Source organism: Erinaceus europaeus, chromosome 16 (assembly GCF_950295315.1).
Source record: "Erinaceus europaeus chromosome 16, mEriEur2.1, whole genome shotgun sequence".
NCBI classification, from domain to species: Eukaryota; Metazoa; Chordata; class Mammalia; order Eulipotyphla; family Erinaceidae; genus Erinaceus; species Erinaceus europaeus.
In genome coordinates this window covers 71,666,871-71,688,030 of record NC_080177.1, presented here as the reverse complement: position 1 = coordinate 71,688,030, position 21,160 = coordinate 71,666,871, and the positions used below count along the sequence as shown (strand labels likewise).

Genomic DNA, 21,160 nt, shown 5'->3' with positions numbered 1-21,160 from the left:
CAACTTCTATAGAAATTGTCTTCCTATGTGACCTGGTAGGTGGCAGGCACAGTAGATAAGGTTTTAGACTCTCAAGCTCCATTACCTGATACTCAGTATATCATATGCCAGATTGATGCCCATTTTCTCCCTCTCCCTCTCCCTCTCCCTCTCCCTCTCCCTCTCCCTCTCCCTCTCTTTCTCTCCTCTATCTCATTGATTAAAATTTTAGGGAGTCAGGAGGTAATGCAGTGGATTAAGCTGCGGGTTGACACAAAGCACAAGAATGGGTATAAGGATCCCTGTTCGAGCCCCCAGCTCCCCACCTGCCAGGCAGTCACTTCACAGGCAGTGAAGCAGGTCTGCAGGTGTCTGTCTTTTTCTCCCCCTCTCTGTCTTCCCCTCCTCTCTCCATTTCTCTTTGTCCTATCTAACAATGACGACATCAATAACAACAACAATAATAACTACAACAACAATAAAAAGGGCAACAAAGGGAAAATAAATAAATATAAAATAAAAATTTTTTTAATTTAAAAATTAACCAGGGAACTGCTTGTCTCTGGTTTATGTTGGTGCCAGGGATCGAGCCTGGGACCTTTGGTGCCTCAGGCATGGAAGTCTTTTTGTGTAAGCATTATGCTATCTCTCCAACCCATAAATAAAACCTTTTAAAATTGTGACTTTCAGAATTGGGCGGTAGCACAGCAGGGTGCTAGCAAAAGCGCAGGGACCAGCGTAAGGATCCCGGTTCGAGCCCCCGGCTCCCCACCTGCCGGGGAGTCGCTTCACAGGCGGTGAAGCAGGTCTGCAGGTGTCTTTCTCTCCCCCTCTCTGTCTTCCCCTCCTCTCTCCATTTCCCTCTGTCCTATCCAACAACGGCAACAATAAAACAAGGGCAACAAAAGAGAATAAATAAATTCTTTTAAAAAATGTGACTTTCTAGTGGTTAAAAAAAAACATTCCATTTTTTATCTTTGGGTTGTGTATCAGTGTTATATTTGGTGATTCAGAGAATAAAGGTGATACTGCACTGCTGTCATGTCGCTCACTGCAGAATGAGGATGATCCACAAGTAAAGGTGTCACAGATGGATGTTACAATTCAGCAGAGTCTAAAAGAAACACATAGAGGGGGAACCAAACAGGGGCAGGGTGACGGCTCACCTGATTGATCGTACATGTTACAATGTGCAAGGACCTGCATTCTAGCCCCTGTACCCACCTACAGAGGGAAAATTTTGCAAGCGGTGAAGCAGTACTGCGGGTGTCTCCATTTTTCCCTTCCCTCTTGATTTCTGGCTGTCTCTATCCAATATAGATGATTTTTTTAAAAAGATTTTTTAATTATTATTTATTTATTCCCTTTTGTTGCCCTTCTTGTTTTATTGTTGTAGTTATTGTTGTTGTCATTGTTGTTGGATAGGAGAGAGAGAAATGGAGAGAGGAGGGGAAGACAGAGAGGGGGAGAGAAAGACAGACACCTGCAGACCTATTTTACCGCTTGTGAAGCAACTTCCCTGCAGGTGGGGAGGCGGGGGCTTGAACCGGGATCCTTATGCCGGTTCTTGTGCTTTGCGCCACGTGCACTTAACCCGCCGCGCTACCGCCCGACTCCCGATAAAGATGATTTTTAAAAAAGAAAAAATAAATAAAAATAAAGGGAATCAAACAAGATTTAGAGATACCAACGGTCTTCTAGAGTAAATGTGATGGCTAATGTAAGTTCTTAAAAAAAAATCATGGATTTGATAAGAAAGAACAGTGGTTTTTTAATTTTATTTATTTATTTTTTTATCAGAACACTGCTCAGCTCTAGCTTATGGTGGGGCTGGGGACTGAACCTGGGACTTTGGAACCTCAGGCATGAGTCTCTTTGGCATAACCATTATGCTATCTACTCCCGTAAACAGTGAGGTTTTAATGAGAAGAAAGAAAAAAAGTCAGAATGTGAACATAGGACATTTAGGGTTGAAGCACAGATTATGAGGAGTGATGTGATGTGAAACAGGGTGCCCATCTCTAACAAGACTCTTTCTGTAAAAATAGTCACATTGACCTGGTTTGGGTGGTAGCATGGTGGCTAACTGCACATGGTACAAAGCACAATAACCAGCCAAAGGATCCTGGGTCAAGCCCCTGGCTTTCCATGTGCAGTGGAGTCACTTCACAAGTGGTGAAACAGGGTCAACAGGTGTCAAAAAACAGTTCTGTTGAAGAGACTTTACTTTTATATTAAGTGAGACGAAGATATAGAACAAAAGGAATAGTTTCTATGTCCTTGATGTCTCCACAAGGATTAGAATCACCATAAAGGAGTTCTTTTTTTTTTAACTTTATATATTTATTTATTTTCCCTTTTGTTGCCCTTGTTTTTTATTGTTGTTGTAGTTATTATTGATGTCATTGTTGGATAGGACAGAGAGAAATGGAGAGAGGTGGGAAGACAGAGAGGGTGAGAGAAAGACACCACTTGCTTCACCGCCTCCACAGCGACTCCACTGTAAGTGGGGAGCCGGGCGCTCGAACTGGGATCCTTGCGCCCGTCCTTGCGTCACCTGCACTTAACCCACTGCGCTTAACCCACTGCGCTCAGCCCACTGCACTTAACCCACTGGGCTACCGCCCGACTCCGCACCCTAAAGGAATTCTTTCCCTTTTTGTGGCTCAGCAAACTGTTTCACCCTGAAAGCCATTCTCATACCCTGGTCCTCGAGACTGACAATAACCTGGAATCCTTGGAGTTCCTAAGGATGGGCCTTTGCCACTTGGGAAAATAGGGAGCCATCGGATAATCTGCTGCTTCTCTGTGCTTTTCTCCAGGGCATTAGTCCCCTAGATACTGGTCTTCTGCCTTGCAAACAAAGGGGCTTCCAGATTCTAAGAAGGTTGTGTCACACTGGTCCTTTTTCTCTCAAAATTTTAAAATTTCATTTTATCATTTTATTGGGTGGGGGAGCTAATGGTTTACAGTACAGTTGTTGACACATGAGTACACTCTCTTGTCTTCCTGGGATAGGTGTTTGCAAAACACTCTCATAGCCAATTTAGGTCCTTTTCCACCACCACACACTACAACTAGGAAATCTCTTCCCCTCCTCCCCAGACCCTTTCTTCCTCTCCTTCCCCAGAGTCCTTTGATTTGGTACAGTCACACTGGTCTTTCTTATGATTATAGACAGCTCAGATAATGGAATCCACCCTCTTCTTCCCCGTAAAGAGAATTTTCTGCAATGGGACTTCTGACCTAAGTTTGGACAGACACACAAGGAAGACAGTAATTGTACAAAGCTCCAGGGTATGTCACTATAAGACTTTGCCCCTGTCTGGAAGGCAGGGGCAAAGCTGCTGGAGTTCGATGGTTCATCCAGCTACAAAAATAAGCACTTACCTAGAGGGTTAGTTTTTTCGATACTGTTTGTATCTCATGGTTGCTATATATTTCACTTAGCTCTTCATTTTCAGATGGTCAGATTCATGTACACACTATCAGTTTCTTGTTTTAGACATTCAATTTCCCCAGCTTCTGGCATTAGCTCGAGTGCAGGGAAGATGACTGAAGAAGTCATTAACTTCTAATCAGTTTCTCTTCAGAAGCAAAGGTTTCTTCATACCCAACTTGAGTTTCCAAAAAGGGTTTCCTCAAATGAGAACAGACTGATGAACCCAGACATTAGAAGTCTAGCTAGCAGCAGTGACTACAGGAGAAAAGAGATGCAAATGATGACACAAGACAAGGAGAAAGAGAAAATAATTCCTGAAAAACCCCAGGGGGATTTGCCATTCAGTGGAAATTGCCCAGATTCTGCCTGACCCTTCATTCAATGGGAGGTGACTGGGAGTATTTCTGGCTTCTTCTGTCAGCAAAAATACTGGGAGAATACAGTGGTTTGACCAGTTGCAGAAGGTCACAGCCATCCTACAGATTTCTCCTGTATGGCACTCGGGGGAAATGATCATTTCCCAAGTAACACAGACATTTGTGTCTTCTCTCTGATGACTTAAAATGATATTTGGGAGTCTCTCCCTTGGCTTCTGGCTTGGGAAGAGATAGGAATTCCCCCAGGGTGTGACAAAACAAAGGCAATTGCCCTGCATTGTCTCTGCCTTCTGTTTCTCCCAGCCTGAAAGTTGTCCTCTGGTAGTAGAGGGTATGGTACCACTCATCCAGAATACTGTTCACAGCTCTGGACCAGGGGCTGGAACCTGGATCCTTGAGCTGATCCTTGCACTTCACACTATGTGCACTTAACTCAGTGCTCTACTGCCGGCCCCCCAATATTTTTTAAATATTCTTTTTCATATTTTTAAAAATATTTTTATTTATTCCCTTTTCTTGCCCTTATTGTTTTATTGTTGTAGTTATTATTGTTGTTGTTAGTGATGTCGTCGTTGTTGGATAAGACAGAGAGAAATGGAGAGGAGGGGAAGACAGGGTTATCGGTGGGGCTCGGTGCCTACACCATGAATCCACTGCTCCTGGAGGCCATTTTTCCCATTTTGTTGCCCTTGTTGTTGTAACATACTATTTAAAAAATATATTTATTTATTCCCTTTTTGTTGCCCTTGTTGTTTTATTGTTGTAGTTATTATTGTTGTCTATCTTTGTTGTTGGATAGGACAGAGAGAAATGGAGAGAGGAGGGGAAGACAGAGGGGGGAGAGAAAGATAGACACCTGCAGACCTGCTTCACTGCCTATGAAGTGACTCCCCTACAAGTGGGGAGCCGGAGGCTCGAACTGGGATCCTTATGCCAGTCCTTGCGCTTAGCACCACCAATATTTTTTATTTTTATTATTTTTTAAAGATTTTATTTATTTATTTATGAGAAAGATAGGAGGAGAGAGAAAGAATCAGACAGCACCTTGGCACATGTGCTGCCGGGGATTGAACTTGGGACCTCATGCTTGAGAGTCCAATACTTTATCACTGCACCAACTCCCGGACCACCAGTATTTTTTTTTTTAAGATTTTGTTTATTTATTACTGGGAAAGACACAAGCCTTGAGAGGACAGTTAATATTCGCTATGAGTTCTCAGCTTTGATATACCTAAAGCTGCCCTTTGCTGATGCAGGCTAATAAACAAAGTCACTCCGCACCATGTTCAGACGTGTACTGTCAAGTACACATCAGATACACAATGCATAGAAACTGTTTGTGAGGTATCCCTGGAACGGACTCAGCAGAAAGGCTTTAAACGTAGATATTGCCTTTTAGGTAAGAGGAGGGGAAAAATGTCATTTATACTGAAGGCCATGCTTCTCACACAAATCTTGATGCTTTATTCAATCCTAATGAGAACAGCTTTTTAAAGATTTATTGATTCAGAGAAGGACAAATATTGGATGACCTCACTTGTAGGTGCAACTTAAGAAACAAGGACAGAGAGGGCAAACAGAATAAAACTCAGACTGGAGGGAGGGAGGGTGTGTTGCACCAAGGCAGAAGACTCTGGGGAAGGAGAGGATGGGAGAGGGTGGAGAGGGCATTGGGATTCTAGTGCTTGATAATGAAAAAAAGAACTCAAACTGGGGAAGAGAGTGTTGTATTAAGACCTTTCACAAGGAGATGGGAAGTTGTACCCACGTGTGAATAAATGTACTGTAAACCATGAACCCCAATAAAAATGATAAAAAGAAACCCCTGCTTGTTCATAAGGCATGGTTTCCTAGACGCTGTTCATCAACTTTATAAAAAAAATTAAAGGGCTGTGGTCCAGGAGGTGGCACAGTGGATAAAGCATTGGACTCTCAGGCATGAGGTCCTGAGTAGCACATGCACCGGAGTGATGTCTGGTTCTTTCTTTCTCCTCCTTTCTCATTAATAATAATAAAAAATTCAAAAAATAATAAAAGGGAGAGGTAGAATCCTTCTGATTCTAAGGAGACGGATCCACTATGCTATTTCATGCAACTACCAATTTCTAGGGTCTCACCTCATTCCTCTTTTATTTTTATTTTTTTAATATTGATCTATTTCCTTTAGTTGCCCTTTTTTATTGTTGTAGTTATTATTGTTGTTGTTGTTGATGTCGTTGTTGTTGGATAGGGCAGAGAGAAATGGAGAAAGGAGGGGAAGAGAAAGATACCTGTAGACCTCCTTTACCGCTTGTGAAGCGACCACCCTACAGGTGGGGAGCCTGGGGCTGGAACCGGGATCCTTACGCCGGTCCTTGCGCTTTGCACCACGTGCGCTAAACCCACAGCGCTACCACCGGACACCCCTCTTCTATTTTTTAAGTTTATTTATTTAGGAAAAGTGAAAATCAGAATATCAGTCTGGCACATGTGATGCTGGGATTGAATTTGGGACCTTATGCTTGAGAGCCCAACATTTTATCCACTCTGCCACCTTCCAGGCCATTATTTATTGATTGATTAATGATGGAGAGGAGAGAGAGAACTACGTCCTCAGGTATGAAAGTCTGTTGCATAAAGCTCTATACCATCTCATTGGGCCAAAGAATCATCTTTTGAAAAATTGTTCTTCTTTACTAATAGGAAAGAGAGAGTGGTTCAGGAGGTGGCGCAGTGGATAAAGCATGGGACTCAAGCATGAGGTCTTGAGTTCAATCCCCAGCAGCACATGTACCAGGGTGATGTCTGGTTCTTTCTCCTCCTATCTTTCTCATTAATAAATAAATAAAATATTTTTAAAAACTAGGAAAGAGAGAAAGGGAGAAAGAACCGGAGAATGACACTAGCAGATGGCATGCCAGGGATCAACTCAGGACCTCGTTGTTGGGGGTCCAAAACTTTATACACTACACCACTCCCTGGTCATAAGAGTCAGCTTTGAAATAACCAGCTTAAAGACCTGGGAGATAGTGTCGTGGGTAAGGCCTTGGACTTGGTTTTGAGTTCAATCCCTAGCATCTCATATAGTCTGGCTTCATTTTCCCCACTCCTGCCAAGAGAAGTGATTCAGTCAAAGAGTGCAATGTTTCCTAGACTGACACAATATAAGGTGGCACAAGATACTCTTTCTATTTTGACTATGTGCCTCCTCTTTGATCATATTCCCTGCCATTGTGCCCTACTTGAGAGCTTGTTTGGAGGTTCTAGCAGAGGAGCACAGCTACACGTATGCCCTTGACTGAAGACCGGTTCGTCTCTATTCGGGGAAGGCCATCCTCTTTGCCTAGCCAGCCATATCAGCCGAATCAACCCTGGCGATCACTGGGGTGACAGATGTCACAGCCAGATCGCCCTCACATCCTATTCTGTCCTACTTAATTTACTCTTTTATCAGTCATTTTCTAGTTTCCCCGGTCTCTTCTGGGCTTCCCTCTTGGTGGTCCTTGTTGACTATCACTTTTCGACCTGTCACACTACACTAACATTATGCTTAACAAACCACTTAGGAGTGAGTTTGTTTAAGTCTGGGACAATGTTATCATCAGTAAGGTCATGAGTAGGTTATTAGTAGTTCATATGGGTCAAAGGTTATATTTAGGGAGTTGGGCGGTAGTGCAGCGGGTTAAGCGCAGGTGGCACAAAGCACAAGGACCAGCTCCAGCCCCCCAGCTCCCCACCTGCAGGGGAGTCGCTCCACAAGTGGTGAAGCAGGTCTGCAGGTGTCTATCTTTCTCTGCCCCATTCTGTTTTCCCCTCCTCTCTCCATTTCTCTCTGTTCTATCCAACAACGATGACATCAATAACAACTACAACAATAAAACAATCAAGGCAACAAAAGGGAATAAATAAATAAATAAATAAATATTTTAAAACAACAACAACAAAAAAAACTGGGGGGCTGGGCGGTGGTGCACTGGGTTAAGCACACATAATACATAGCACAAGGACCCACTGAAGGATCCTGGTTCAAGCCCCCAGCTCCCCACCTGAGGAGGGGTCACTTCACAAGCGGTGAAGTAGGTCTGCAGGTGTCCATCTTTCTCTCTCCCTATTTATCTTCCCCTCTCACTTTCTCTCTGGCCTATCAATATTAATTAATTAAAAATTTAAAAACTGACCACAGGAGCAGTGGATTCATAGTGCAGGCACCAAGCCCCAGCAATAAACCTGGAGGCAAAAAAAAAAAAATCTGAATATAATAACAGAATATTAGCCCAATTTACAAAGGAGTAGAATTCTTGGTTATGAAAAAATTTTTTGGGGTTATGCCAAAAAGCCCTAGAATTTCAACATTGGTCCCACCCTGCTGATTTCTGCACAGAGTGACATACAAGGCAGCACTCTCTTTGTGGATATTCCTTATATAGATCACCAGTCAGTGCAAAATGAAATTGTTAACATTTGTTTAAAATTTAAAATTGTTTAAAATGAAATTGCTTAAATATTAATGGTTTACAGTGGCCATTTTTCCCCATTTTGTTGCCCTTGTTGTCGTTGTTATTGTTGTTGGATAGGACAGAGAGAAATGTAGAGCGGAGGGGAGACAGAGGGGGAGAGAAAGACAGACAGACACCTGCTTCACAGTGAAGTGAAGTGACCCCCCTGCAGGTGGGGAGCCGGGATCCTTATTCTGGTCTTGTGCTTTGTGCCATGTGTGCTTGACCCGCTGTGCTACCTCCCAACCCCCTATTTTTCAACGTTTAAAAAAGTCATTTATTTTATTTTTGAGAGAGATGCAGAGAGAGACGCACACACAGAAAGAAACACGAGAGTACTGCTCAGCTCTATTTTTTAACTTCTATCTATGAGTTGGATCATCCCATATTCATCCTCCTCTTTCTGGATTATCTCACTTAAAGTGCTTTCTTCAAGCTCCATCTAAGATGAGGTAAAGAAAGTGAATCCACTATTTTTAGTAGCTGATATATATATATATATACCACAATTTTCTCAGCCACTCATCTGTAGCTGAACACCTGGGTTGCTTCCAGGTTTTGACTCTTACAAATTGTGCTGCTATAGGCATAGGTGTACACAGACCTTTTTGGATGGGAGATGAGTGTGTTTGGTTCCTTAGGATATATGCCCAGGAGAGGTGTCACTCACCACCACCACCCCCAGCCACCCAGTCTCAGTGTGAAAGAATAGACTAGGTATACATAGCTTTCAGGACAGAGTCCAAAACTCCAAAAACAATATAAACAACTGCTAAGACACAACAATATAAGACTTAAAAAAAAAAAGGACAAAATGAAAAATATTCCAGACAGATGCGACGGTTGTGTCTCTCTTTTGAGATGACCGATGTTCTCGTAATATTCCCTGGCTCTTCCTCACTTTTTGACAAACCAGCACTCCAGAGAAGGAGCGGCGGGCTAATAATGTGGGAGAGGAGCGTGATTCGCGGTGCCGTGATAGTTTCTGAGCTGAAGGTCATTTGTCTATGGACTACGCAGGTGTGTTCTGTGACAAAACACACTACACTAGATAAAAATCCGGAAAGTCTTTCCTGTTACTGGTTTCTGCAAGAAGGCTGAGGTAGGACTTTTTCTAAACACTAGGGAATGAAACATGGCAACAACAAAAGAGGCACCTCCTTCGAGCCGGAATCGAACCAGCGACCTAAGGATGTCCACGGGAGCCGCGCCTACAGTCCTCCGCTCTACCAGCTGAGCTATCGAAGGGCGCACAGGCAGCGGTGTAAATCATGACTATTTCATGATGTCAGTGACGCCAAGACGTCCGCCTTGAAGTTAGTAGGAGGGGGCGGGGAAAGGGAGTTGGGGAGGGGGAAGGACTTTCGGCCGAACAGGTGCCAGGACCCTGGGAGTGGCTAGGGGGTGGCTAGGCGGCTGCCCCCAAACGCCACATCATTTCACCACCACCCGACCCCAGCCCTCCCGGGGTCTGAGCGCGCTCCCGATGGTGATGGGGAAGGCGGCCGTGTTTGCGGGGAGACCCAGCCCAGGACCCGAGGAGGAGCCCCATGGGTAATCCCAAACGTCACGGCGAGTCTGCAGACTTGCCTCCCTCTTTCTGCTCACCGACCCACATCCTTTTGGTCCAAGCAGCTGCCCGCTGATGTCCAGGTTTTCAATGTATCATTCACTGGTAGCAAAACAAAAAAACAAAAAGGAAAGAAAAATACCCAGACGTCTCCTTCGAGCCGGAATCGAACCAGCGACCTAAGGATGACCACACGCGCTCCGCCTACAGTCCTCCGCTCTACCAGCTGAGCTATCGAAGGGCGCACGCCCGCACGTGTGGGCCGTCACTCTTCCACGTTGTAAGTGGCCAAAGACACTGGCCTGCGGGGCCCGTGCGGAGCCTGGCGGGAGAGCGCGGCGCCCTCGCTCCACAGCGCCCCGTGGCGGCCGGGGCTGGCGGCGGAAACCCTGCGCTCCGGGCTGCTGTGGGGCAGCCAGGGACCCCTGGCCCGTGCCGGATGATTTTTCCAGATGCAGCGGATAAGGGTCTCAACCTCCTGCTTCATTTACACATTTCTGCAAGTGGGGGGGGGGGGGGGGGCAAAAAGACGATGTAGAAATGTCAGAAGATGGGTGGGAGAGGGAGGTAAAGGGAAGATTGTGCGTGGAGGTTTGCCGGGGGTCAGAGAAAAGGACTGTTGGAGGCCTTCCGAGTGGGTGGGGGATGGCCCACCTCCCCAAGACTGATGTGCGGTAGTTTTCACCATCAGTTGTGACCTGCCCGTCCACCCACACATCCCTGTGGCCGCGGCAACAAAGGCTCTCTGTGCTTCATTCACAGCGTAAAAGATCTGAGCCACCTCCTTCGAGCCGGAATCGAACCAGCGACCTAAGGATATCCACAGCTCTCCGTCTACAGTCCTCCGCTCTACCAGCTGAGCTATCGAAGGGCGCTCGGCTTCCTCCATGCGTCATCGGCCTTTCATAGTGGGAGGTACTCAAGACGCCAAGACTCGAGGCTGTTCTGACCTCGTGGAGAGCCTGCTGCAGAGCTGCGCCTGGCTCCACCGCTCCCCTCCCTGGCGGCGGATGCAAATTCTCCGCGTGTGGCTGCTGCCTGGCCTGGCAGTGAGCCTGCAGCCCTACTATGAAACGTGTCCAGTTTCAGGTTATAAATAAATTTATCCACTCCAAAACCTTCCTTTCACCCTCTCCTATCCTCCCTCTCTCCCCCCCAAAACTATCCACCCCTGATTTGCCTTTTGGATTTCTCAGCCCCAAACCATAACTCTAGGATCATCAGAGGAAGGTAAAGAAATTATCTTAACATCCTTCCCAGTAGGCATACCTGTGCCTGCCCCCTCCAACAACAATTCTTAATCCGAGCACTAAAGGGAATCTTTAAAGAAACTACCCGCTCTCAAAGCAGTTTTTGGGATCTAGACGATCTTCAGAGAAGTAACAGTTTCATTAAGTCCAGGGTTATAGAAATTTCTGCTTGGCACACAGTAAAACCTCAAATTCAATATTATTGGGCTTCATGCATTTGTTTCCCACTTAAATTGAATATTAAATGGAGTTGGAGACACTCAGGAGAATAGAGCCTAAGAATAATCCAGGCAAAGAGTTAAGTTTGAACTAATAAACAAAGGGAGTCAAAGAGGCAGTTTATGACATAGAAATTGCTTTACCTTCCCATGTGAGGAAATGAGGAATTCAGGTGCAAACATGGGAAATGTCATATCCTGAAGAAAAAAAAAAAATCAGATGTTAAGTGTTAGAGCTGAAAGCTAATGCTTCTACTGATGTGAGGGCTAGATGATAAAAACAGTAGTAGGTGGTCCAGGAGGTGGCACAGTGGATAAAGCACTGAACTCTTGAGCATGAGGTTCTGAGTTTGATCCCTGGCAGCACATGTACCAGAATTATGTTTGATTCTTTCTATCTCTGGCTCCTTCTATTCCTCTCATTAACAAACAAATAATATATATATTTAAAAAAAACAGTAGACTGTAGCTGCTGAGAATTCCTTCCATATTATTTAGTCTTCAAGTTGCATATAAGTGAAGGAAAAGAAAGAAAGAAAGTAATGCCAGGGATCAAATTTAGGACTTTGGCTTAAGAGTTCAGCACCTTATCCACTGCACTACTTCCTAGGTCACAAAATCCTGTTGCTTAGAGGTATTGCCAGTTTGTCTTATATTTATTTAAATATAATTATTACCATGGCTTTAACATCTGTAACTGAATATACCAACATTATGCTATCTGTTTTAGTTAATTCTTACTTTGATTATTCGTGGAATTGCTCATCTTTGAATGTATACTGTTCAATATCTTTATAGAATTACACATAGTGACAACTTTTTGATGTATCTTCATGGGGCGGGCTGGGTGGGGAGGTGATTTACTTTTGTTTCTCATATACACCCAAAGAATTGTCAACCCAAGGTAATCCTAAAAATATTCCATGGGGGGACTCCAAGATTATATAAATCCAAATGATTAACTAAAGAGGATGGAGACCTGTAATCATAGTTTCTCAGGAAATGCTAAAAGCTTGTACTTTTCTTGTTGTGGTCCAGGGGGTGGTGCAGTGGTAAAGCTTTGGACTCTCAAGCATGAGGTCCTGAGTACATGTGCCAGAGTGATGTCTGGTTCTTTCTCTCTCCTATCTTTCTCATAAATAAATTTTTAAAAAAAAACTTGTACTTTTCTTTATTTTTAAGATTTTATTTATCTTATTGAAGAAGATAGGAGGAGAGAAAGAACCCGGCATCACTCTGGCACATGAGGCACTGGGGGTTGAACTTGGAACCTCATGCTTGAGAGTCCAGTGCTTTATCCAGTGCCACCATCTCCTGGACCATGAAGCTTGTACTTTTCTATCAGCATTTTTCCTTAGCAAATTCAGCTGGCTTCTGGTAAGTTCCACAATTACTACAAGCATGGAGATAGAAGTGGGATTATTTGGAGTCCCAATTTAACAGTGTCTTACTAGGTTTTCCACTTTCATGGATACTGGATACTGACATGTCTCTCATCTCTCCTCCACCCAAACAGGCTGCCAAAGCTCTAGTCCAAGTCTGCAATAATTAGCAAAGATCTTCAGAGCTGCAAAAAGTCAATGCCCAGAACCTTTTCTTTTGTGGATTCCATGCTCCCTTAGATTCTGGTCTATATACTTGTTTGGATTATGGTTGACCTGTTATCCAAAATGCCACACAGACAAAAAGACAGGAAGTATAGATAGGAAATATTTAAAAAAAAAACAAGTGAAGCAGGTCTGCAGGTGTCTATCTTTCTTTCCTCCTCTCTGTCTTCTCTTCCCCTCTCGATTTCTCTGTGCTATCCAAAAAAAAGGAAGAAAGAAAGAAAAAAAAAAGAGAGAGAGAGAGAGCCTGGAAATATGGAGAGGACCAATGGATATAAGATGCTAGGATTTGTGTTAAGAGGAGGATGAAGTTCATGGGAGCTATGAGAATGTCTTGCTTTTAGAGTTCCACATATTAATAGGGCAAGGTTACATCAAATCACACAAAACATCTGTTGAGTTAGAGTCTCTAAGAATTGTAAGTTCCTGACAGAAGGCACAACAAGAAAACAACAGATGCCTGAACATAAACTTGCTTCTTCGTGGTATATTTTACAATCTTTTTTTTTTTTTTTTTTTAACCAGAGCACTGATTAGCTCTGGTTTTATGGTGGTGTGGGGGACTGGACCTGGGGCTTCAAAGCCTCAGAGTCTCTTTGCATAACCCTGATGTTATCTACTTCCTATTTTATAATCCTTCCTGACTCTTTTCTCTTTACTAGCTCTTACTTCCTCTCTCTCTCTCTCTCTCTCTCTCTCTCTCTCTATTTTGCATTCTCCCCTTTCCAATCGCATAACTTTTACCCTCTTGCCCTTTGATGTTTCAGTATCTGCATTATAGCAAATTTATGGTCTCTCTTCCTTAAATTCACCATGTATATCCTGCCTTGTGAATTTCCATCTTTTCTTTTCTTTCCCTTTCTTTCTTTTCCTCTTCTTTCCCTTTCTTTCATTTCTTTGTTTCTTCTTTCTTTTCTAGCTGAAGTACAGTTGATTTTATTCTAGAAATTTCAGTCGCCTATCAACCTGTCTTCTTCCCTTCTCCCACTTCCAGTTGAGTGGATATCTGCTTTGGTCGGTACTCTGCACTCGTCCCTTAAATACCTCAGTCCTCTTAGCCTTTGCTTATGCATTTTCTTCTTTCAAGGGTATCTCTGCTCTTATATTTTTGTAAATCATAATCCTCCTTCAAGGTGCAGTTCAAACCCCAGCTCCTCCTGAGATGAATTCGTAGGTCATGATGCTTATAGCACCTCCCATCACCGTCTAGCACCTAAGGATCGCTACTTTTCACTGTACTTTTATCTCACAAGGATAGGATAGTAACTTGACAGTGAAGACCTTATTGGGAGCCGCAATTCTTAGTGTAGAGCCTAGCGCAGAAAAGGAATTCTGTGCTTGCTGAGTGAAGGAGCGAGTTAAATAGAGAATTTACGAATAACCTACTCTGTCTCAGACTCGAGCAGTGAGAAAGTTGCTGCGATTAAGGGCAGGCAGTTGCAGGTGAAGGACTTGAGGTTCCCAAAGAGATAACACAGTGAGGATGTCTGGATCCCAGGTGAGGCCTGTGGCTGGCAATTTCCTTCCTTTATGCCGGGCTTCCCTTCTTGATTGATTTTCAGCCTGAAGGAAGCAAAGGAGGGATATTTAAACACCAAGGTTATGTCGAACTGGGTAGAATTTCCACTTTTAAGATAATGGTTATCACTGCCACTCCGGCTGAATAAGCACCCAACATAAACGTCTTCCTTGTCTAAGAATGGAACAGAAGCAGCTTCCAGGAGGCCCTATAGCTCAGGGGTTAGAGCACTGGTCTTGTAAACCAGGGGTCGCGAGTTCAAATCTCGCTGGGGCCTGCGGTGATTCCTTTTCTTAAACACGCATATCTTTCCACCTTCTTCGCAACTCTCTCCCATAATTTTTGCCTCGAACGTAACTGGGCTAATTATATCTTCTCGCCGCAGTTGGAAGCTTGCGATTAAAGACCCTCCGCGCTCTCCTGTTCGGTCGCGCTCTAGTGCGCAAGTGCCGCGGTGCGGACGGCAACATGGCGGCGCCCGCGCGGAGCGGTGGGGAAGCGCCGCCGACTTCCGGCCACGGTGACCGGCGGAGCCGCAGCGTCCGTGGGGCTGAGCCCCCTGCTCCCGCTTGGGGCGGACTCGGAGTCGCGAACTCGAGTCCCCTTTCCGAAGGGGAGGCCGTCCCCGGCTGTCCAGGGTGGGGCGAGGGAGGAAGCAGCCCTGTAGCCTGCAAGCTGCAGACAGTCAGCGGGGAGGACGGGCCCAGATCGGGGGTCCGGCCCCTGCCCCGAGCTTTCTGAGGCCCGCAGCCCCTTCCATGCTGCCGCCCGCCAGGCCAGCAGCCCCCGACCACGGGGAGAGCAGCATCCGGGGGCCCTTCCTCGGGCCGAGGGGGCTCTGGGGCGCCTGTGAAGGCCCCGGGGGTCGGGGGTCGGGGGTCGGGGGTCGGGAGACTTTCAGGGAAGCGGAGAACCCATTCAGGAAGGGACCTGTGGACGCCCATCTGACTCGCAAAGTCTTGAATAGAAGATCCCAGAGGATCTCGGCCTGTGCTTCCTTCGATAGCTCAGCTGGTAGAGCGGAGGACTGTAGTGCTGTTGTGCCTGGTCATCCTTAGGTCGCTGGTTCGACTCCGGCTCGAAGGAGTAGCCTATGTTTTGGGACCCAGGAGCACTTGATCTTCGGTTCTTTGTATTCTGGAGTTTTCTTCTTCCACACTTTTATGTCCAGTCCTAAGAACAGGATCAATCTGAGCCATTAGCTCTTGAAAAGTTGATACTGTTCAAGTGCTGCTGCATCTGATATAACTTTTCCCTTTGGTTTCCATACATATGCAGGGTTTCCATATATATATATACACAAAGCGCACACATGGACCTTGGGGCCTGGGAGATGAGGTTGGGGGTATCTGTGAGGAGTGGGGTGAGTGTGTGTGGGTGGCTGTGTGCTGTGACTTTCAGCCCCAGTGTCTGACCCCATTCTCTACCTACTCGTCCCTTGAGGAGGAGGCTAATTAGTTCATTTATCAAACAGCGATATACAACCTGCTGCACCTCTAGCCCGACGATTGCAGCTAGAGCAGAAAGGTGGAGCAGACAGCTTGGGGTGAGACTGCGAGAGGGAACTCCGGGCCTCGAGAACAAGTTAAAGCGACTGAGTGTTCAGAGAAGCGAGAGGGCTCTGGACTGCTGGAGTCCTGCCGAGCCAGATGTGGGTCTTCGCCCAAACCGGCCGGAAGAACTCCACTACCCTGCAAGCGGACAGTCACAAGGCGGAACGAGACTCCGCGGCGCGGGCGGCCAATGGCTGAGCCGAAAGCAAAGCTCAGAGGAAGCACAGGCAGGCCGCCCCCTGCCGTGGCTCGTTGGTCTAGGGGTATGATTCTCGCTTTGGGTGCGAGAGGTCCCGGGTTCAAATCCCGGACGAGCCCAGTTCTTTTCCTCTTCATTTTTTTTTTTTTTTTTTAGGGAATCTACTTAAGTTCTGCTGAAACTTTCTCGCGTCCCGAACACTTGTGTCCAGTAGAGACAGCCAGAGCCACGGCGTGCACTGACGTCTGCGGGAGCAATCGGCCCCGCTTCCCAGGCTGTGCTCCCCCCGTGCCGGCTGCGGGGGGGCGGGTCCCGGCGGGAGGGGCCTCTGGGTGCAGCCCCCCGGCCCCGAGCCCCTGGTCTCCTCGGCGCCCCTGCACCCCCAGCCTCGCGCTCGCCGCTCTGAAGCAGAGACCTAGGTGGGTCCACACTCCTCCTCCTCTTCCTCCTTGTTGGCAACTTTATCAGGAGCCACTTGGGGCCCGCGGTGTCCCTTCCGTCTAGCGGGAGCAGAGGAGGCGTTTGCGGAGCTGGACCAGAAGGAAGGGACGGGAGGGAAGTAACGAGTCTGGGTCTTGGGCGAGGGAGTCTGCACCCCCCCCCCCCCCCCATGCAGCACAACTCCGCGTGCCCGCCGCTGGGCTGGGATGGCGGGGTGACCCTGGAGGCCTGCACTTGCTCACGACTGGCGACATTTTGCTGGTCACCAGGGTTGGTAAGATTCACAAAGTGAGGACTTGTTCCCCCCATTCATTTACTTTATTATTTTATTTTACTTTATTTTATTTGCCTGCGTACTGACATTTGGGAAGTAGAGATTTCCTGTTTACTCCGTCTCCTCACCCTTCACCCTCCTACAGGCCGAATTGTGAAATTCTTGCAAATACTTTGCCAACAACCTGTTCCCTAAGTCTTCTTAGGCGGATGCTAGGATTCTTGACTTTCTTTCTTTCTCTCTTTCTTTCTTTCTTTCTTTCTTTCTTTCTCTCTGTCTTAATATTTTTGTTTATTTGCTATTGAATAGAGACAGAGAAAAATTGAGAGGGGAGGGGGGAAGAGACAGACAGACACTTGTAGCCCTGCTTCATGACTTGTGAAGCTTCCCTCCTGCAGGTGGAGACCAGGAGCTTGAACCTGGATCCTTGCTCACTGTAATGTGAGCGCCTAACCAGGTGCGCTGGCCCTCTTTCTTTACAGTGAGTCAAATGGTAGCACCACACAAAGATAGTAGAACAGTTCTGTTCAGGAAAGAGTAGAGGCAGTTCCAGCACTATTCTGGGGGCCAGGAAAGACTCATAACCAAGGCGCGCTCTACATGTCATGTTACACTCAAGCAATCACTAGAAGCCCAAGTGACATAATTCTCTGAATAGCACAGAACTAATTTCCTGCATGGAGCCTCACATATTGAAAGAACTTCTTAAATACACAGCTACTAACTAGTTAGTGTAGAACAATAACTTACTTTTTTTTTTTTTTTTTTACAAATAAGGGGGAAATAAAAATATTTTTAAATTTATGAAAATATTCAAACTAGGTTTCTGTTACATTGCAAATTTGAGTGGTACCTTTAAAATTAACTTTAATTAATTTAAATGTGGTAAAGTAACCAAATAGGATGCCCAGCAGTCAAACTCAGAACCCCATGCTGGAGAGTCCAACACTTTATCCATTGTGACACCACCTGGGTCACAGTTTATGGTGCGTTTTATTTTGTTTTTACCAGAGTACTGTTCAGTTCTGTATTCTGGAGGCAGCAAGGATTGAACCTGGGACCACAGAGCTTCAGGTATTGAAGTCATAAATAATAACAATAGTAACAACAATAACAAAATAATGTCAGCTTTGGTTTTTCAAATTACTAGTGTGGGGGAGTCAGGCGGTAGCGAATTGGGTTAAGGGCACGTGGTGCAAAGCTCAAGGACCAGCTAAGGATCTCAGTTTGAGCCTCCCGCTCCCCACCTTCAGGGCCTGCAGGAGTCGCTTCACAGGCAGTGAAGCAGGTCTGCAGGTGTTTATCTTTCTCTCCCCCTCTCTGTCTTCCCCTCCTCTCTCCATTTCTCTCTGTCCTATACAGCAACAACGACAACAATGATAATAACCACAATAATAAAACGAGGGCAACAAAAGGGAACAAATAAGTATTAAAAAAATAATAAAAACAATCGCTAGTGCGGAATGTCAAAATTGCCTAGAACATTGGGAAGCAGGTAGCCCCAGGAGTGCCAGATGTTTCTTGTGCAATACATGTTTTCTTTTTCTTGTTATTTATTTATTTTTAATCTGCAAAATGTCGTGTTGGCAGATCATCTTTGACGGCCCTCTCTAATCTTTTCTTTCTTCAGCTTAGTGTGTGACAATGTGTCATTGCCCTGACTCATATAAAAGGTTCTTCTGTAATGTACAGAACAATAGTTGGCAGAGAAGTCAGGGAAACCACTCCAGAAAAAGAGGAATGATTTACTTTTAAAAGAACAATGTTGGTTTGTAAACAGACAAAAGTAATGAACTTACTGAGTCCCTATTTGAAACATTTGTTAATGTGATTCATCGACTAAAGTAGATGGGTAAGAAACTGGATGAAAACAGGTCACTGGAATCCCTCTCCAAGAGTTTCATTTACTTTCAGCAATCTCTCTAAACAATTATTCTCCCCAAAACACCTTGAAATACCCAGGGAAGAGGTAAAAAGCACAAAGCCCAGAGTTTGCTGGAAAGTGAATGTTTAATTTTTGTGTTTGTTTGGAAATAAAGGGACCTTGTCCTCACCCACCCTCTGTCAATAATGTCCTCTGTTCCCAGAAACTTGATCCTTTTCTTTCATGGGAACTTCGTCATCTTTAAACCATTACTTCTGTTTACAAAATAAATTTTATAGACTTAGAAAAGATACCATTATAAAGGAAGTTAGAAGTTATTTATTTCCTTTCACCACCTAGTTCTGTAATCTTAAAAAAAATAATCTATTCACTAATGAAAGGGGGTGGGGAGAGAACCAGAGACACTCTGGAACATGCAATGCCAGGAATTCATGCATGAGAGTCCAACACTTGATTCACTGCACCACCTCTTGGATCACCTAATTTGGCTTTATTTCTTTTTATTTTATTTACTTGATTTTTTTTCCCCAGGAATTTTAAACTTTATTCAGGAAAACTGAGAACACCCACATATTGGAGTACACATAGGCCAAGAGAGAGAAGGAAAGAGAGAGACCCTGAGAGCCCTTACTCACGATGGCAGACTCACCTACAGAGAGAGACTTGCTTATTTAAGTACTACATATGGATGGAGTCACTCAATGCTTATCTCCATGTGACTTCTTTAAGGTTGTATCCAGGCTGGTGCAAAAGGCAGGGTTTCATCATATATGTATATATCTGAGTAGTATTCAAGTGTGTATATCTATTACAATCTTTATCCACTCACCTGTTGATGGGAACTCAGATTATTCCTAACTTAGACTGTTGTGCATAAGACTGGACTTATTTTCTGTTCCATCACTAGACTCTCATTGTGCCAAGCTGAAAAGAAAAACTGACTCACACAGACAGACAGGCTTAGCTTCTCAAATATGCCAGGACACACCTGAAGTTGAATCCGTGCAATTTAAGTTGTGAACTTGGAACCTTTGCTCCATGCTTGCCATCAAAGGATTATGTACTGGAAATAGTAGATCCCCAGAGAAAGAAGTGGGGAGATACTTCTGGGATGAGCTGGAGACGGAGGGCCAGTCAGCCTGAAAGGAGGTGGTGTTGCTTGAGCTAAGTCTGGTCTTAGCTCAAAGGGTGTGTGTGTGTGTGTGTGTGTGTGTGTGTGTGTATGTGTGTGTGTGTGTGTGTGTGTTGTAGTCTGCATCATTCATCTGCTGACTGACATTGGGTTTCCCTCATTGAAACGAAACCAAAACGAGGGCCGGGCGGTATCGCACTGGGTTAAGAGTATGTGGCAAGGGGGTTGGGCGGTAGCGAGTGGATTAAGCACACGTGGCGCAAAGCTCAAGGACCGCATAGGACCCAGTTCGAGACCCAGGCTCCCCACCTGCAGGAGCATCGCTTCACAGGCAGGTCTACAGGTCTTTTTCTCCCCCTCTCTGTCTTCCCTCCTCTTTCCATTTCTCTCTGTCCTGTCCAACAACAACATCAATGGCCACAATAACAACAAGGAGCCCAACAAAATGGGAAAAATGACCTCCAGGAGCAGTGGGTTGGTGGTGCAGGCACCGAGCCCCAGCGATAACCTTGGAGGATAAATGAATAAATAATAAACTAAATAAAAATTTAAAACAAAAGAGCATATGGCAGGACACAAGGACCTGAGTAAGTACAGTTCTAACCTAAACGGTGAAGCAGCTTTACAGGTGTCTTTCTCTCCCCCTCTGTCTTCCCGTCCCCTCTCAATTTCTCTCTGTCCAGGTGCAGTGTATTGCTAGTACAGACACCGAGATCCATCAGTAACCCTGGAGACAAAAACAAAACAAACAGAAAAAAACAAACAAACACCAAAACCAAATGGAAGGTCACACTAATTACAAGTATGATAACTTTACGTACAGTGGTTTTACTGCCAGGCAATCTGTCTTTAGTTTGCACTTTCTCAGATACAGGTGTGGGAAAACTTGGAGGTATGTGAGTTAGAATAGAGAAATGTATACACACATGTTAAAGGCAATAAATACTGTTCTAGATAGATCCTATACCACTGGAGGTAGTTGCCTGGAATCTGTGACATCATTGGCATCTTTGCTGCTGCCCAATATGTGAAAGGATAGAATTTGTGAATGATCCAGGGGACCTTTGACCCACCGTCCAGTGACTGGATGCTTGATCAGTATTGTGTTAGCGGTGGAGATAACTGGTTTTTTCATCTGTGCTGCAAGGAACAGGAGATTGGTGTTCAGGGCCAGTTTCTTGTTGAAGGTAAAGATGAAAGGGAGAAGAAGGTCCTGGAAATGTAACAAGGATATTTCTG

The 21,160-nt window shown here is 45.2% G+C and overlaps 2 long non-coding RNA genes and 6 other non-coding genes across 8 annotated transcripts; 4 read left to right on the top strand and 4 right to left on the bottom strand.

Annotated features, from left to right (window-relative positions):
• Positions 1 to 9,431: 9,431 nt before the first annotated feature.
• Positions 9,432 to 9,521, bottom strand: TRNAY-GUA (transfer RNA tyrosine (anticodon GUA)). The gene is given in 2 exon segments: positions 9,432 to 9,467; positions 9,485 to 9,521. It is a non-coding gene; the product is annotated as a tRNA-Tyr (tRNA).
• Positions 9,522 to 9,994: 473 nt separating this feature from the next.
• On the bottom strand, positions 9,995 to 10,084 carry TRNAY-GUA (transfer RNA tyrosine (anticodon GUA)). The gene is given in 2 exon segments: positions 9,995 to 10,030; positions 10,048 to 10,084. It is a non-coding gene; the product is annotated as a tRNA-Tyr (tRNA).
• A 92-nt stretch (positions 10,085 to 10,176) lies between these two features.
• On the top strand, positions 10,177 to 11,770 carry LOC132533364 (uncharacterized). The gene is made up of 2 exons (XR_009545236.1): positions 10,177 to 10,310; positions 10,606 to 11,770. It is a non-coding gene; the product is annotated as an uncharacterized LOC132533364 (long non-coding RNA).
• On the bottom strand, positions 10,226 to 14,477 carry LOC132533365 (uncharacterized). Its single transcript, XR_009545237.1, has 4 exons — positions 14,305 to 14,477; positions 11,456 to 11,509; positions 10,794 to 10,909; positions 10,226 to 10,340 (listed from the first exon to the last, which is right to left on the bottom strand). It is a non-coding gene; the product is annotated as an uncharacterized LOC132533365 (long non-coding RNA).
• TRNAY-GUA (transfer RNA tyrosine (anticodon GUA)) lies at positions 10,626 to 10,714 on the bottom strand. Its single transcript is given in 2 exon segments — positions 10,626 to 10,661; positions 10,678 to 10,714. It is a non-coding gene; the product is annotated as a tRNA-Tyr (tRNA).
• A 164-nt stretch (positions 14,478 to 14,641) lies between the features above and the next one.
• On the top strand, positions 14,642 to 14,714 carry TRNAT-UGU (transfer RNA threonine (anticodon UGU)). Its single transcript has one exon. It is a non-coding gene; the product is annotated as a tRNA-Thr (tRNA).
• A 719-nt stretch (positions 14,715 to 15,433) lies between these two features.
• TRNAY-GUA (transfer RNA tyrosine (anticodon GUA)) lies at positions 15,434 to 15,523 on the top strand. The gene is given in 2 exon segments: positions 15,434 to 15,470; positions 15,488 to 15,523. It is a non-coding gene; the product is annotated as a tRNA-Tyr (tRNA).
• Positions 15,524 to 16,236: 713 nt separating this feature from the next.
• On the top strand, positions 16,237 to 16,308 carry TRNAP-UGG (transfer RNA proline (anticodon UGG)). The gene has a single exon. It is a non-coding gene; the product is annotated as a tRNA-Pro (tRNA).
• Positions 16,309 to 21,160: the final 4,852 nt, after the last annotated feature.